Below are 14,178 nucleotides of genomic sequence, written 5' to 3'. Positions count from 1 at the left end.
AAGCCCAGGCCCCAAGAAAAAGACACAAGGGCAGGACCCATGCATTTGTTCCCCGCTGGAGCCTCAGCACACAAGGAGGTCTCCCATCGATATCTGTGGAATGAATGAATGAACGGATGGATGGAAATGACTGGCTGCCTCTTCCTGGGGCCACTGGGAGCACCTCCATCAGCGCAGCTGCCAGAAATCCTGCCATCAGCTCTTTGTTTATCTGGTTTAGGCCTTGTCTTTCCCAAGCCATCACCTTTTAAAAAGCAGCCCTAGAAACTGGCCTTCATTAAGTCATGAACACCTTGTCATTGGATCAGTCTATCCAACTGCCTTCCCTTAGGACAGAAAGGGCCAGAGCAGGAATTGAAAGGGGAACAGAGCACACAGGAAGAAGACTCACCGAGGACAGAAGTCTCCCTTGGGTAAGTCTCAAGACCGGTCACCTCCCATTGGCCCCATTTCGCTCCCGAGAGCCCCCAGTACCACCCAGTACTGCTGTCTGCCCTACACAGCATCAACGCCTCTTCTCTGCCTGCCTAGTCAGCCACCATGCCCGCCAGTTACTCCTGGGCTACCCCCCTGCCCTTCCCAACAGCAGAAAGTCCTGACCTCATTCTTGGGCCCCTGCAAAAGTCCCTAACTTTCTCCAGGTCTCCACCTGGGCCACAGGTTGGATTTCCCTGGGAGCTTTGCAAAATGCAGCTCCCAACCTCACTGCACGCAGGGGTGCCCTGGGACTTCCCCTGGTGATACTGATGCATGGGCCCCAGGGAGCACTGAGCACCTCTCCTGCCCTGGCCCTGCGCCCCCAGCCCACCCCCTATCAGCCCATCCACATCAGCACTTCCCTTCCTCAGAACTTCCCATCACCTCCTCCAACCCCAAGATGGAGCCCAAGGTCCCTCCCAGGTAGGCCAGGCACCCTCCCACCTCACTGCCGCCCACCAGAGCGAACTTGGGTCCCGTGGACCGGCCTCTTCCTTCCCCTGTGAGCCTCATGGCCCTGTCCCCCTGCCCCACAGGCACCTTTCCTCCACCTGGGGGATGAGTGGTCCCAATCTAGGTTCAAACCCCAGCCCTGCACTGCCCTCTCTGGGCCTCGGCTTCGTCCTCTCCAGAATGAGCCTGTTGCTGTTCTTGCCTCACGTTGCTGTATGCACAAGCGAGTTCACAGGTTAGACCTGGTACAGAGCAGGTGCTCAGTCAACATCAGCAATTACTAGTGTTATCATAGCTGTCATTTTACTTACTGCCATAACCCCTCACTGAAAACAAGACCTTGCAAAGGGAGAGCTGACTGCTCTAAGACCACGGGCTTTGTGTGTCCACGGACTTGGTGGCAATCAGGTCTGAATTTTTCACATGACGTTAGGTCACAGAAAAGGGGTCAGGGATGCTCATCCTGTGTGCCCCAGTCTTGCACCTGCACAGACAGAAGGAAGGAGGCCCCTGCTGTGTACATCGCAGGTGTTCCCATCATCTTTTCCCAAGACTACCCCAGGCTCGGCCCCTGCTGGGTCTGAGGGCAACTCCAACCTCGCTGGGCCCGTCGGTTTTACCTGCTAAGAACCATTCTCCTTTCTTGGAGGAGCAGCCCCCGGGTCTCCTGAGGGAACCACAGTGCCAGCTTTGGGGAAGGCACGTTGCCCACGCTTGGCTCATCAGCGCCAAGGAGACTCACTTCTGGGTCTAAGTGGACCTGTTGGGAAAGGCTCTCTTCGGCAGGGAGGGCAGGATGAGAGGCTGCTGGAGGCATTGTAGCAAAGAGCCTGGCAGGGAGAAGAAAGGGAGGGAGGGCCCTGATGGCAATGTTGAACCACTGAATCCAGTCTGTTCTTGAACCCTCGGTTATGTAAATCAATGAGGCCCCTTATGAACTTGAGGGAAATTGAATCATATTTCCATCTCTTACATCCCTAAGATCCCGGATAATATGCAGCCCCACCCCTCCCAGTATGTGTGGTGACATCACACCTTCCTGTGCACTGAGGACCCCTGGGAAGACCAGGGAAGTCAGTGAAGAAGAGGTTAGATCTAGACTCCTGTGTAGGCTCTCAAGCAGAACGTGCCATAGACGGTAGCCTGGAGGGCTCAAGCTAAGTCAGTAATGGCGCTCACTGCCCTCTGCCCCACCTCCAGGCTCCCCACCTACTGGCACTGTTGACCAGAGGAGAGTGTGGTGGCCCCGTGGGTGGCTGCACACCCACCAGCTCTCCAGGGACAGGAAACTGACTGGGAGTGGGAAGCACAGTGGATCGCTCGCTGACCAGACTCAAAGGAAAGGCAGCAAGGAGCTCCTCCCAGAAGGCAGGCCCCGCAGGCTCCAGGGACTGCCCCTTTGCAGTGGGGCCCCGGGGCTCTTCCCACAGGGCCTTAACCAATGTCTTGTATCATTTGGTGACAGAGGGGGAACCTAGGTTACCAGATACCAGTCACTTCACATGTTTTAGTGCATGTTCTTACCATAGATTAAGCCCATGATGCTTACACAGTCAAGCAATTCCCACCTGACATCATGCTAGCCATCAGCTCAGAGCAGTCACCCCGGGAAGCATGGCCTGCCGTGGCTAAAAATGGACACAGCACGCCAATCCTGGCTGCTCCAATTGCCAAGACACCAAGTCACTAAAGAAAGCATAATCTCTTTAGAATACTTATAAATCACTGCTATACTGAAAAAAAATCCATTGCAAAGTAACATAACCAGGACTGACGTCATTGATCTCTGCCCGGCACCACCCACCCATTCAGGAGGTGCATTCTAATACAGCAAATAATAAATCATTTGCTAAACAAAAGCATGCTGCACACAGACATACAGACATGCAACTGCCTTCTTAAATACCTCCTGGAAGCAATTTGCCGGGCAGAAACCACACCCAAAGGAACAGGCTTGCATGACTCAGGCCAAGCAAACAGAATACGGATGCGCAGCAGTGAGGTAATAATTTCTCACCTTCGGGCCCCGCTCCAGGTCAGGAAGGCACACAGCCCGATCAACTGGGCTTTCGTGTTATGGAAGCTGGCGAGGGGCCTCAACTTCCAGAGGCCCCAAACATGAACATCGTGTCAGACACCAGGGGGAGGATGAGGGGTCAGTCCCCAGGGCAGTGAGAACGGGAAATAGACACTCCACTGGGGTCCGGATATTGGTCCCCGGCGCAGGCAATGTGACCCCAGCAGGTCTACTGCTCTTCACTTACAGCCGCAAAGGCTTGATTCTAAGCAGAGAGATCGAATTGTTTGCCAACTTCTCAAAGAGGCCATATACAAAGCAAAAAGGCAGAATGTGGATTTGGTTTTCGGTAAACTGAATGACTTGGACAGAAAACATATTTCTAGTTACCTCAAAACATATGAGGAAGGTTACTGAGGAAATAACCAGAAATGCATAAAAGCGTTTTCTTTATTTGATGATAAATGTAAGAGGTGGCTCTTTGGTGTGCAATGAATTCAGTTTCCTGAGCACAAAAATACGGTTGAATTGAGCCAAGTCTCGTGTCGTCCTGGTCACTGTTCTGCTGCCATTGGCCGGGATCAGGCTCAATTCGTAAAACCAAGGAATTGATGGCTTCACCATCGCTCTGACCACTGGGACTTCCGGGGATGTTTTAGAGTCCAAGGAGCTCCCAGTATAACCCCCTCCCGCCAGTGGATGACAGAACTGGCATTTCCCAGTTGGGCCAGCTCCCTGAAGTCTCCAGGAAAGGCTCTCTTGCACGCTCCCTGGGAAATCCGCAGAAGCCCTTACCCCCGTCAGAGGCTCCTCCTTGGGGGCAGCCTCCCTGCTTCGCTCCTGCTGTAACCATGCAGCTTTCCTCCTATTCTGCCAGAGGGACAGCCGCCAGGATGCCGACCTGGCGACAGCACCCAACCACAATGAAGCCATCCTTCAGACATGGTTTGCATAAGCGACCACGACCCTTTCGGCCTCTTCCCCAGAGAAATATTTTCCACCCCTTCAGTCACTGTCATTGCTTCCATATGGATTTTCTCCATTTTAAAAGGAAACTTCAAATGTGGTGCTCAAAGCTGGACTAAGGTGTTCAAGACAAGTGTCATGGATGCCAGAGAGAGAGAGAGCACGGTGACTCCCACTGTGTACCTGTCAGAGGCCAGTGGTGACCAGGGGGAGCTTCACGAGACCATTCCCACTAGCTCTGAAGATGGCAGTACAGGACATCACAGTTCCCAAGAGCCAGCTTCTCTGATAACAGTAGCCATCGTTAAATGATTTATTCATGTTATTTTATTAGGAATATTGTCTAATCCCCAACAATGTACATTGTAACCAAATTTTTAACAAAAAGCAAGATAAACGATTAGCACGGTGAAGCAGAAACATTGTCACTGCCAGTTTCTTGATGAAAAACTCTCTTCATGCCTCGTGGGACACACCCTCCTGGTAGAATCAACGGCTTGTATTGGACAAGTTCGCTGGGCTCCCCCGAAGGCATCTCAAACTCAGCCCACAGTCTGGGCTCATCACCATGCCTTAACCCTGCATTTGGTCCCGATGCATGCAGCCTCCCTAGCTGAAAACTGTGAGGCCTGGGTCAGGCAAGACTCTATTGAAACATTAAAACAAACTGTGTGCACACATGTATTTTTCTATGGACTGAATCCATAGTCTTCCTTAGAATCTCAAAGGCAGCTGTGATCTCAAGCAGTTTAAGAACTGCTGGTCCATCAGACAGAATCCAGACTCTTCACAAGTGTCTGGAGAATCCCAAGCTTTCCCACTTTCTTGTCCCATCCTCTCCATCCCTGGGCTCCAGCTCCACTCAAACACCTGCTGTGCTCCAGACAGGTCATGCTACTTTTCACTGCTGGGCAAGCACATGGAAGCCCCTCTGTCTGGAATGTTCTAGCCCTACTGGCTGCCAAGAACACATCCTCGAAAACCAAGCCTGCTGTATTTCGGGAAGCCCTTCCAGGCTCCCCCTTCATAAGCCCATGCCGGCAGCTCTGTCCCACTCTGCATCTGGCATCACATTTAATGGGGCCTTGAAGTGATGAGTTCTGTCCTCCCACGGACGTGGAACACCCATAGGGCATGTGTCTGGACTCTTTTGTAACTCCAGTGCTAAGCATGGTGCAAGTATACAGTCGGTACTCAATAAATGCTTAACATTTCCATTTGTCCCTTCTAAATGATCTTACAGACTCTTTTAAGTCTACCCACATTTGATGAAAACCAAGAAACATCCTTTGAAAGAATATTGCTGGCTAGCTAAGAATAGGTATTGCTTGGCACAATGCAGCACCAAATTATTAAATTTCTGGCTCTTGCATTTTTATATTACACTGGGCCAAAATCAGGACTTTGCTCAAAGGAATTTAAATGGGCAGACTGATAACATCTCCAACAGATGACTGAACTTTAGCTGATGCTCGCAACATTGGCAAAAAGTAATTTATTGAATTCCTGATGCACTTCATAAAGCGCTGCCACAAGCTGAAGAGGAGAGAACGCTGAGTCAACCGCACTTCAAAATTAAGGACGAGTTACTGTTTCAAAGTGTTTTTATGTCCAGTACTTAACCGTTCAGCTGTTTATGAAACTAAGGCCACTTTCGGAGCCAGAAAAACCATATGCTGAAAACAAGCATTAATTACAAGAAATAATTTTACTGGTAGCAATGTAGGTTTTGAGATGACTTGAAATAAAGTGGCTACAAATGAAAAGTTTCTTTTTGATTAGCAAACGTCATAGTGCAACGAAGACTGCAGAGGGGTTCATTTTTACATATTTAGGAAGCTACAGTATTTTATTCTTTTGGAAGAGCATTGGCACATTTGCTAGTCATTAAAGTATGTGCCTTAAGTCAACATTTTGTTAGCCCAGATTGAGTTACTGTAAATCCTTGAATGTAATAAAAGGACACAAATATTCTGGCTTTTTGTTAATGCGTACTGATTTTTATCCTCCTGAAATTGTGAGAGAGTTTCTGCTTCAAAGATCCAGGGTGTCTGCGTCTGCATATTAGCTCCATGCCCTGATATACGTGAGCATATGTCACCCCTTTGCTCTCTGAAATTGTCCCAGGCCACGCCCTGGTCCTGAACTCTTGCCCTCATGTGCCCAGGATCCAGAGCTCCCGTTCCAGCTGGAAGAGAACCTGGAGGCCTCCTCAGCTGACAAACACTGAGGATGAAACTCGGCCTCTGAGAGTCTCAATCTCGCCCTCTCGCCCTCTTCTCTCTGTCTGTTTCCGTCTCTCTCTCTCTGTTTCTGTCTCTCTCTCTGTCTGTTTCCATCTCTCTTTCCGTCTCTTCTTCTCTGTCTCTCCCTCTCTCTTACTTTTTCTTCTGTATGTACAATAGGAAAGTGTTCTGAAGACAGGAAAGATCTGGAAAGAAATGTGAACATCCCTAGGAAGAATTCTGTGCTGAATACCAACCTCTTAGCTTAACTCACTAGCAGGTCTTTCTGGAATCTAGAAAATGTGCCAGAGCATTCTGTCAGGAGGATTTACCTTGTCTCCACGACACATCCCATCATACCTCTAAAACAGCCCAACCTTTCCCTGAAAGTGTGTTTCGTAACAAGTGGGTTGGTATAGAATGGCTAAGAGCAGGCCAGTCCCGGGAAAAATAGTGACATGAGAAAAACTAACCACCAGTGTCCTCAAAGTCCCTTCTGAGCCTCTCTGCCTCCTTGCATCCTGCACTCCAAGCTCCCCAACAGGAAGTGATTCAACCCTAGCTTCAAACGTGAGCACTCACTGAAGACACAGCCCTTCTCAAATACAGATTTCCACCTATGCCGTATTCCAAACAACAAAATGAAAGCCTCATCCCATGAGAAGAATCCAGACAGACAGACTGGTAGGTGAGTTGGGGGCAGACCCCAGGGCCGTGACATCAAATCATGCACGTGGGTGTCCACCTCTGAGCGGGACCTTTTGAACTGGAGAAGAAAGGAAGACCAGAGGTCCTGGGGTTTAACGAGGAACCCGCCAGGACAGGAGCTTCCTCAGGCTGTGCTCTGCTCCACAGGGTGCACCCCCACCCTCCGAGGGCACTCATGCATCTTGGCAAAGGAGTCAGGGCCAAGTTGGCTGAAAGCCAACTGAACAGCCCCACTGAAAGTCCTACGGCAGCGACACAGCCTGAAAAACGCCAAGTCCTTTTGGGGTGAGAGAGAAAATAAAAAGGCTTAGTACAAAGGTCACTTAGAATAACACTGTAATCAAGTAGCTACGTGATAAGACATTCAAAAATCTCAGTTGAGCAGAAAAATGGAACTAATTTGCTCCCTAGTACAAAAATCGGTGACTAATGTTCAGCTGGAAACGACCAAATAGAGTGAAGGACATTAATAGCCAAAAATTATGCCTGCATTTACAGAACAGAAATTAAGTGACTTTCCCTGAGGACAGAGCAAGTGTGGCAGAGGAGAACTCAGAGCTCAGACCATCTCAAGACTTTGATTCTAGTCCAGCTGGCCCTAGGCTCCTGGGCGCCATGTGGCACCAGTGACCCTCAGTGAGCACTACCCTGGGCACTCTACACATTACCTCTATGCATCCACATGACAACCGTGTTTGGGAAGTGTCATTGTCCCCATTGGAAGGAGCAGAGATCACACTGGGAGAGAGTCAGTCTCTTGCCCATAGCCTCATTGTCACCAGCCCCAATCTAACCCCATCCTTCTGCTCTAAAGTCTGTGCTCTGAGCCCCAAGTTGGGGCGCCTCCTACTGGAAAGCAAAGCCCCAGGGGTTAGATTTGCTGCTGGTATTCAGAGAGAGAGAAGTCATCTGCACATGGCCTCCTCCACTGCTCCCTGCACCACTCACACTGAGGTCCACTGCTTCCAGCCTTCCACTCCTCCATTTCCCTTACAAGCACTGGATGCCCTGTGAGCTCCAGGCATCGAGTGAGCATCCTTCCATCCCTGGAGAGCATGATGCAGCCACGCACCTGCCTGGGGAGCAGGATCGAACACTGAACACTCATTCTGGCACAAGCCCTCCTGCCAGATCAAGTTTACTGTGGCCGGAACCCAGCCCTGGGGTCTGGACAAGTTTTCCTATCAATTCTTCATTCTTTATCCAATAAACACGAACATCAAAACACTTTAGGTTTTTAGCACATAAGCAAGGATGACTTTTTTCTTCAAACTTTTCCCTACCCGCTGATGGAGTTTATATTTGTTTCAGGGAGAAAGAAGACTTCCTCACCCTTTTGGTTTTCTCATACAATACAGATTAATTGACTATATTATGTGGACATTCTTGATTGTATTTGAAACCTATTTTAAAATACACGTCCTTTAAAAATATTTATTTGGTTCCTATTTGACTGGGAATCAATATAAAAGGATACGTTTATTTGTTTTTCTGACCCATATTGTTAAATCTTTTATTTCATAAGCTTAATCAACTCCTTTGAAGTATTTGTGTAGTTGAAAGAAAGACATGAGGCCCGCAGTCCTGGCTCTGAGCCGGGTGCTATGTGAGTTCAAAGAGGCTGTGAACCACATCAAAACTCCCCGAGTAGAACACCTGGATGGGGCGGACCTTGACAGATGAGATTTAGGGACCGGCAGCCAGACCAAGGGAAGAAAAGGAAGCTGGCTTGGTAATCCCCAAACTAGGGATCTCCCAGCCCGCATCCGGCAGGAGCCCCGCGCCGACCCCACTGCGCACCTGTGTCTACTTGAGGATTAGTAAAATTCTATGAAACCCCTTTACCTCCGAGGCAGCTGATCTAAAACCCCAACCATCTAGACTATTACCCAGCACTCTGCTTTTGGGGAAAAATGCTAGTAGTAAAACAATGAGACATTACCTCTCCAAAAACAAAAACTTTTGGTATGTCTGGAGTCAGTATCTAAAATTAACAGCATGCTAAATGTACCCATGAGCCTAATCTTACTCCAGGTAGATATGGTGCCCAGAGCAGAGACAGACGTGGCCCGTGGGATGAGCCGAGAATGGGAAGCAGCCCCGGCCATGGATTCAGCCGTGCACAGAGTCAGCAGCACTGCCTGGAACGGCATGCAGAGGGTGACATTGGGCAGCACACTGGAGCTAGGAGGGGCTCACAGATGGCCTGGGGCCACACTTCTCTCTTTGGTGGTGAGAAAAGTGAAGCTCTGAGGGTTTGGGGGGCAGCCTTCAGCTTCATAGCTTTTGTGTTCTAGTCTGGAAGTTAATCTCTTGACCCTGGGTCTACACACCTGGTTCATAAATTGCATTTATGCCTCATAGACCATTCTAACATTGAAGAGTCAATGGCGTACATTAAAGAATGGGTTTGCTCATGGAGTATAGGTAAAGTTATGAGATTAAAACACTTAATCATGGAAAATTTACATAATCATTCAAATTATCGTGCAAAAAGTAAAAACGATCTAGCACGTCACACCATGTTGATTCGACCTAGCACTTTGGATGACACACAAAAGGTATATATCTATTAATATGGATTCTGACTCTGTTCATTTACTCATTCAAACTTCGCTGGTTCTTGATGAATGTAACACAGCCTGGGGTGTTTTAGGGGAATAATGACCACAATTTACTGAGTGCCAGGCATGTGCCTTGTACTCTGTATGTATCATCTGTCACTCTTACAACAACCATGTGAAACAGAGGTCATCACTCCCATTCTAGAGAAGAGAACACTGAGGCAGGAATTTGGAATAACTGAGTCAAGGTCACACCAGAACCAGGATTTGAATTCACACCTGAACCCAAAGTCCAAGCTCCCAGAGACACACCTTCCACCCTAAAAGCCTAATGACCTGGTAGAGGAGATAAACAAGTCAACTAGAATCAAAATAGAGTCTGATAAGGATGGGCACGGAGAACCTTCTAAAGACTAAAAGGAAGACAGATTATTCTCAGGTGGAGGTGTTGGGAAGGCTTTGTGGAGAATAAGGCATTTGAAGTGGGCTTTGAGGTATGTGCAGGAGTCCTTAGGATGGCGATAAAGGGAAAGGAGATTCAGAACAGAGGGCTGAGCAGGCTCCACCTCCAAGGATCTGGAAAGCACGAGGGTGCCTTCAGGGAGTATGGAGCCACTGGTTTTTCAGGAGATAGCATGCCGAAGAAGGACCAGAGATGATCTTGGAACTCACAGTTTTTTCCTAGTGATAATCAAATATTAAGAAGGCCCATCTCTATCCTCATGGATACATTTGTTCCCTTTTTTGACAGCAGGACCTCTGTCAGTGTAACTCAAACATTATAAACGAAAAGGACATATTCAGTACAGGAACGGAAGGCAGCCTCCACGGTGTTGCGGTCTCTCTCTGGTCAGAACATCATTCCGGCAAAAATGTTCAGTCCCTCCAAAAGAACTGGCAATGTAACCCCTAGATGGACCTCTCTCATCTCTCCCTGATTCAGTTCAATCTACATCAACACAAATGTGTGGCTGCCTACCAGCCACAACTGACATCCACTGAAAATACTCAGACTCATCTACTTCAGCAGACGCAGTCCTAAAATGTCACTTCGTCACTTGTTCATCCATCCAAAGACAGTCACCAAGAGCCTACTGTCAGGTACTTGGCTGGGTGCTGAGGACACAATAATGACCTCAGGCAAACTGCAGTCCAGCATATCTTTCCACAGCAGGGCGGAGGCTGGTGAGATTTGATGGGGAAAGTGTCAGGGTGGGTGGGGGAGACCACAAGTTTCATCTGGAGCATCTTGAACTGGGGGATACCCCAGGAGAAACGTCAAGCGGGCAGCTGAGCCAGAGAACTGCAGAGGAGTGGTCTGGGCTAGAAATGCACCTCTGACCTGGAGGGAGGGAATTTCGACAGAAGGGGGTACCTTGGACTGCGATGATGGCGATGGAGATAGAGCCAAGTGGACCAACGGAAGCACAGTTTGGAGGAGAGGTATATTTTGACCAATTGAAATTCACATTTCAGTTTCATTACTAACCAACTGTCAAAGGCTGTTGATTCCTCAGGCATCTACCTTCAATATGCCCCCTCTGATGCACCCCCCCAACCCCTACAGCCACTGCAGGGGATGAGGATCTGTATACACATATCCCTGGAGGGAAGGGGGTCACTCATCACAACACAGAGCTCCAGGACCTCCTGCAGGCTTCGGTGGAGGTACTGAGCCAGGGAGCACATCTCCCTCGGCCAGGTGTCCCTCCCCAGAAGGGAGAAGTGGCCTCTGTGCATGACCCGTGGATCTGACTGCATTGCTTCACACCCACTCTGTGCCTCACAGGGGTCCCGGGAAGCATCACAGTGACAGTAATCCCCTCATCCACTTCCCACAACCGATCTGGCAGGGGGGACGACGGGGTTTGTTTTTAAATTTAAAACCATCCTAATTCATCCAACGACCTGGCCTTCTCAGAGATAAATCTAGCTCCTAGCTCATGTCGACACATGGAAAGTCTGGCTTGTTTTTTGGGGGGGGGTTGGAAGAAGTGCTGATTCACAGGCATCATGAACACTATTGAAGAACAACTTTGGCCCCCAGGTCACGGCCAGAGGCTGTGCCACGCCTGGGAAGGGCTAGGTGCTGCTCCAGGTACAGGCCCCTCTGACTGAGAGCACAGTCTCCACCTCCTGGGCCTGTTCCATGTCACCAACTGGACTTTTGTTCAGAACATGCCTAGAGCCCGTGCTCAGAAAGCCCAGACCCCAACCGTACTCACACCCAGAGCTCTGCCCCATTCCATGGAGGCCAAGTGACCGTGGCAGTCAGGAGCCAGCCTCGGCCAACCACTCCCCACCATTTCATGCCCTCCTTTGGCTTAGACCACTGGTTTTGGAAAGACACCCCCCCTTCCCATACACACAGTTGAAATGGGCATTGCTCTTCACTTTGCAGAAGCAGTTCACTGACCTTTGGCAACCCTGGATCAAAGGGTAGCTGGGGTCAAGAGCTGACTGGACTTAGACACGGTGACTTCTAAAATATGTGACCATCCTTTGTGGTTTTCATTCAACTCAATCATCTACCACTCTAAAATACAAGCACAAAGCCACATTCCTCTTGCCTCGAGTTTCTTGGACTGAAACTCTGATACAGTGGTCCTAATCCAAGAAAAATCCATATCAGAATTCTGCAAGTACAACTGTTTAACCTTTCTAGAAAGGTTTGCCCTGCCAGGAAGGAATTTAGGTCAAGTCCAGCACAGGCACTCAGGACTTGGCTTGACCTCTCTATCCTATGGGCTGTCGGGCCTTCCCCAGATGGTCCCAGGGAGCTGCAGGCTTGGCACTGCGCTGACCTCAGGCCCAGGAGCTCTGACAGGCACCCCACCGACACTGCAGTCCGGCTTGGGCCAGCCGGGGCCTGCCCACTTCCCCATGTCCTCTCTGCCGCCGCATCTCTGAGCCCCCCAGCGGCGCCCTACTCGGTTCCCCTCCCTGGGAAGGCAAAGGCGTCGGGATCGCGGAGCAGCATCGGAGCAGCGGCCCCGCTCCTCCTGGAGTTGGAGCAACTCAGAGTCACTTTCTCAAAGGCTCCTGCCTCAGTCCCTGCGTGCGCGTTGCCCCCAACACACCCGTTGGCACCCCCTCTCAGTCTCGCCCGCTTTCACACACGTCCTCCTTGTCGCCACCGGTAGACACACACGCTCTGCTGGTCCGTTTACCGAGAGAGAGCGCGAGAGCCGCTGCTGTGGTCGCCAAGTTGGGCTGGGGCCTCAGGGAGTCCGAAGCCCGTGGTCGCGCGGTCCCCAGCCGCTGGCACCGGGCGCGCCGCGGACCCGCAGGAAGCCAGCTCGGGGACCCGGCACCCTGGCGCGGCCCCTCCCTCCCTCGGCCGCGGCCGAGGCGGCGTCCCCGGCCTATTTTGGCCGCCCGGGGCGCACGTCCACCTGAGGGGCGCACGGCCCCCGCCCGCACACAGCGTGCCGCTCACCTCGGGGGGGCCGGTCCGGTCGCGCCGATCCCGCCTCCGCGGCGGCTCCGCATCTCCTGGACGCCCAACCGCCGCCCTCCGGGGCGCCTCGCTGTCCCTGCTGGGCGCAAAAGAGGGTCCTGGGGACGCGCGGAGGCCACGAGCTCCGGGCCCCGCTCGCGCCACCTCTTGCCTCCCGCACCGGCGCCGCCAGCTGCCCGCAGCCGAGCAGGAAATTTGTCGGGCCGGGTCCCGCCGCCTCCTGCGCTCGCGCTCGGGCTCGGGCTCCGCGGCGGGGGCGGGGGCCCGGCGCTGCGAGGAGCGGGGGCGACGCCTGGTGTCCGGCGCGGGGAGCGCACCCCGGGCGCCCGCCCCGCTTGGGGCCGCGGCCCCGCCCAGCAGCGATGGCCTGAGGCCCTGGCAACACCCCGCCGCCCTGGACGTCCGTTTACCCAGGCTGCTGCCCCTTCTGGGGAGACCCTGGCCAGGCCCCCACTGCACCGACCCAGGCGCACATGGAGGGTGTCAAGGTGTGACAGGCACTCTTACAGGCAGGAAAGGCCCTTCCTACCCAGCCTTGACCCTGGGCGCCAGGAACTGGTCTGGCTGGGGACAAGCTTTCCGTCATGCAGTCCGGACAGGGGAGCGCACGCAGGACACCCCGTTCCACTTCTGGTTCGGAGAAGGAGGGAGAGCCATGAAATCTCCTTAGCCTGTGCCCTCTCTGTAAAGGGCATAAGGATGCCCACTTGGTGGATGCCGAAAGGGCTTAATTGCCATCAAGGCAATATCTGAAAAGTTAAACACCACGTGCACACGAGGAAGACTCCCCGCTAGGAAGGGTCTGGACCTGCTGTTGTCCTGGACTGCTTTCCAGGTGATCTCCTGTGAGCTATTTAGGGAGGTTTCAGAATGAAGGGAATTCCATCAGAGGGCCAGAAAGGATGCATGTTGCATCATCTTGGTTCTGAACTATTTTGCTGTGGCCTCTGGGTTGGTCCAAGGCCTGGCCCTCCTGAGGGACGTTGTATCCCTGTCTAGGGACCTCACTCATAAACGGTGTGAATGAATGAACAATGGTGACATAGCAGCAGTTAGCGTATGTTACCCTACCTTGCTTCATTGGCCAGTAGACAACTCTCAGGGCACTCAGGACCTGTTTCAGACAGAGCTGTAGACCCCAATGCTGAAAAGCATTGAGCACCTACTGGCTGAGACCTTCCAACGGGCACCTACTGGCTGAGACCATCCACAGTTGACTGGTCCAGGGTGCAACTTCCCTTCCACAGGGTGTAAAGAGCAGTGGAATCAGGGGAGAACTTGAGCTCAGCTTTCCTTCCCTGTCCTCCG

The 14,178-nt window shown here is 51.6% G+C and overlaps 1 protein-coding gene across 3 annotated transcripts in view; it reads right to left on the bottom strand.

Moving 5' to 3' along the window:
* The window catches only part of PTPRE (protein tyrosine phosphatase receptor type E), a 172,533-nt gene extending 159,430 nt beyond the window's left edge, over positions 1-13,103 (bottom strand). For 2 of the 3 annotated variants that reach the window (XM_046654336.1, XM_046654339.1), the window contains exon 1: positions 12,850-13,103. The gene's annotated coding sequence lies outside the window, so the exon portion shown is untranslated. Of the gene's footprint in view, positions 1-12,580; positions 12,672-12,849 lie in introns of those variants that run through there. The other variant, XM_046654337.1, reaches the window with a different exon arrangement.
* Positions 13,104-14,178: the final 1,075 nt, after the last annotated feature.

The sequence above is a fragment of the Equus quagga genome, chromosome 2, assembly GCF_021613505.1.
Source record: "Equus quagga isolate Etosha38 chromosome 2, UCLA_HA_Equagga_1.0, whole genome shotgun sequence".
Classification (NCBI taxonomy): Eukaryota; Metazoa; Chordata; class Mammalia; order Perissodactyla; family Equidae; genus Equus; species Equus quagga.
The sequence above is the reverse complement of the archived record's forward strand: the minus strand, read 5'-3'. Positions and strand labels throughout refer to the sequence as shown.